Source organism: Rattus rattus, chromosome 1 (assembly GCF_011064425.1).
Source record: "Rattus rattus isolate New Zealand chromosome 1, Rrattus_CSIRO_v1, whole genome shotgun sequence".
Lineage (NCBI taxonomy): Eukaryota > Metazoa > Chordata > Mammalia > Rodentia > Muridae > Rattus > Rattus rattus.
In genome coordinates, this window is record NC_046154.1 from 38012706 (window position 1) to 38016437 (window position 3732).

A 3732-nucleotide genomic window follows, 5' to 3' on the forward strand; every position below is an offset into this window, starting at 1 on the left:
AAGCATACATTGCACCACACAGAATAACAGTGGGAGACTTCAACACCACACTCTCATCAATGGACAGATCATGGAAACAGAAACTAAGCAGAGACACAATGAAATTAACAGAAGTTATGAACCAAATGGATTTAACAGTTATTTATAGGCCATTTCATCTCAACACCTCATGGTACCTTCTCCAAAACTGACCATAAAACAGGCTTCAACAGATCCAAGAAGACTGAAATAATCCCATGCATCCTATCGGATCTCCACAAACTAAGACTGGTCTTCAGTAACAACAAAATGATAGGAAGCCCACATACACATGGAAGCTGAACAATGCTCTACTCAATGATAACTTGCTCAAGGAAGAAATACAGAAAGAAATTAAAGAACCCTTTTTGCCAAGATGGCGTCGAAAGTGAAGAAGGAAGCTCCTGCCCCTCCCAAAGCTGAAGCCAAAGCAAAGGCCTTGAAAGCTAAGAAGGCAGTGATGAAAGCTGTCCACAGCCACAAAAAGAAGAAGATCCGAACGTCACCCACTTTCCAGTGGCCCAAGACCCTGTGCCTCCGGAGGCAACCAAAATAACCTTGAAATAGTGCACCCAGGAGAAACAAGCTTGACTACTATGCTATCATCAAATTCCCACCGAGTCAGCCATGAAGAAAATAGAGGACAACAACACGCTTGTGTTCATTGTGGATGTTAAGGCCAACAAACACCAAATCAAACAGGCCTTGAAGAAACTCTATGACATTGATGTGGCCAAAGTCAATACTCTGATAGGGCCTGATGGAGAGAAGAAGGCATATGTTCGCTTGGCTCCTGATTATGATTCTCTAGATGTTGCCAACAAGATTGGGATCATCTAAAGTGAGTCCAGATAGTTAATTCTAAATATATACTTCTTTTCCACCATAAAAAAGAAATTAAAGACATTTTAGAATTTAATGAAAATGAAGGCACAACATATCCATACATATGGGACACAATAAAAGCAGTGATAAGAGGAAAACTCATAGCTCTGAGTGCCTCCCAAAAGAAACAGGAGAGAGCTTACACTGGCAGCTTGACAGCACACCTGCAAGCTCTAGAACAAAAAGAAGCAAATATATACAAGAGGAGCAGAGGGCAGGAAATAGTCAAATTCAGGACTGAAATCAACCAAGTAGAAACAAAAAGAACTATGCAAAGAATCAACAAAACCAGGAGCTTGTTGTTTGAGAAAATCAACAAGATAGATAAACCCTTAGCCAGACTAACCAGCGAGCACAGAGAGAGCATCTAAATTAACAAAATCAGAAATGAAAAGGGAGACATAACAACAGAATTGGAGGAAATAAAATAAATCATCAGATCATACTACAAAACCCTATATTGAACAAAACTGGAAAATCTGGATGAAATGGACAGTTTTCTCAACAGATATCAGGAACCATAGTTAAATCAGGATCAGTTCCATCTAAACAGTTCCATAACTCCTAAAAAAAAAAAAAACAAGCACATTAAATGTCACAAAAAAAATTCTAGGACAAATGGATTTAGTGCTGAATTCTATCATACCTTCTTAGAAGACCTAATACCAATACTGTCCAAACTATTCCACAAAATAGAAATAGAAGGAATACTACCCAATTGATTCTGTGAAGCTACGATTACACTTACACATAAGCTACACAAATACCCAACCAAGAAAGAGAACTTTAGACCAATTTCCCTTACGAATATGGATGACAAAATACTCAATAAGATTCTCACAAACTGAATCCAAGAACACATCAAAATGATCATTCATCATGATCAAGTAGTCTTCATCCCAGGAATGCAAGGATGGTTCAATATATAGAAATCTATCAATGTAACCCACTATATAAACAAATTCAAAGAAAAAACCCACATGATCATCTCATTAGATGCTGAGAAAGCATTTGACAAAATTCAGCACCCCTTCATGATAAAAGTCTAGAAAAGATTAGGAATTCAAGGCCAATACCTAAACAAAGTAAAAGCCATATACAGCAAACCAAGAGCCAATACCAAACTAAATGGAGAGAAACTTGAAGCAATCTCACTAAAATCAGGGACTAGACAAGGCTGCCCCTCTTTTTCTACCTATTCAATATAGTACTTGAAGTCCTAGCCAGAGCAATTAGACAACAAAAAGGTCAAGGGAATAGAAAATGTAAAAGAGGAAGTCAAAAATACCACTTTTTGCAGATGCCATAGTAGTATATTTAAGTAATCCTGAAAATTCCACCAAAGAACTTCTACAACTGATATAGAACTCTGGCAAAGTGGCTGGATATAAAACTTACTCAAATCAGTAGCCTTACTGTACTCAAAGAATAAACAGGCTGAGATAGAAATTAGAGAAACAACACCTTTTACAATAGTCACAAATAATATAAAGTAACTCAGGGTGATTCTAACCAAGCAGGTGAAAGATCTGTAGGACAAGGTCTTCATGTCACTGAAGAAAAAATTGAAGAAGACCTCAGAAGATGGAAAGATCTCCAATGCTTATGGATTGGCAGGATTCATAGAGTAAAAATGACTACCACTGCAATCCCCGTCGAAATCGCAAGTCAATACTAGTCAATACTGAAGTATTGACAGAGTTAGAGAGAGCAATTTATAAATTCATTTGGAATAACAAAAATCCAGGGGGTTGGGGATTTAGCTCAGTGGTAGAGCGCTTACCTAGCAAGCGCAAGGCCCTGGGTTTGGTCCCCAGCTCTGAAAAAAAAGAAGAAAAAGAAAATCCAGGATAGCCAAAACTTTCCTAAACAGTAAAAGAACTTGTGGAGGAATCACCATCCCTGACCTCAAGCTATATAACAGAGCAATAGTGATAAAAACTGCATGGTATTGGTACAGAGACAGGCAGATAGATCAGTAGAATAGAACTGAAGACCCAGAAATGAACCCACACACCTTTACCACTTGATCTTAGACAAAGGAGCTGAAACCACCCAGTGGAAAAAAGACAGCATTTTCAACAAATAATACTGGTTCAACTGGAGGTAAACATTTAGAAGAATAAAAACCAATCCATTCTAATTTCCTGTACAAAGATCAAGTCCAAGTGGATCTTAGGCCTCCACATAAAACCACAAACACTGAAACTAATAGAAGTGAAAGTGGGCAAGAGACTCCAACACATGGGCATAGGGAAAATTTCCTGAACAGAATACCAATGGCTTATGCTCTTGAAAAATGGGACTCCATAACATTGCAAAGCTTCTGTAAGGCAAAAGACACTGTCATTAGGATTAAGCTATAACCCACAGATTGGGGAAAATGTCTTTACCAATCCTACATCCTATAGAGAGCTAATATCCAATACATACAAAGAACTCAAGAAGTTAGATTCCAGAGACTCAAACAACCCTTTAAAAAATGGAGTACAGAGCTAAACAAAGAATTCTCATGTGAGGAATATCGAATGGCTGAGAAACATCTAAAGAAATGATCAACATCTTTAGTCATCAGGGAAGTACAAATCAAAACAACCCTGAGATTCCACCTCACACCATGAGAATGGCTAAGATCAAAAACTCAGGTAACAACAGATGCTGGCGAGGATGTGGAGAAAGAGGAATACTCCTCCATTGTTGGTGGGATTGCAAGTTGGCACAGCCACTCTGGAAATCAGTCTGGTGGTTCCTCAGAAAATTGGACATTCCACTACCTAAGGACCCAGGTATACCACTCCTGGGCATATACCCAAAGATGCTTCAACATAT

At 38.4% G+C, this 3732-nt stretch overlaps 1 pseudogene; it reads left to right on the forward strand.

The window, feature by feature from the left end:
• The first annotated feature begins 394 nt into the window (after positions 1-394).
• On the forward strand, positions 395-911 carry LOC116887143 (annotated as a pseudogene).
• The last annotated feature ends 2821 nt before the right edge of the window (positions 912-3732 follow it).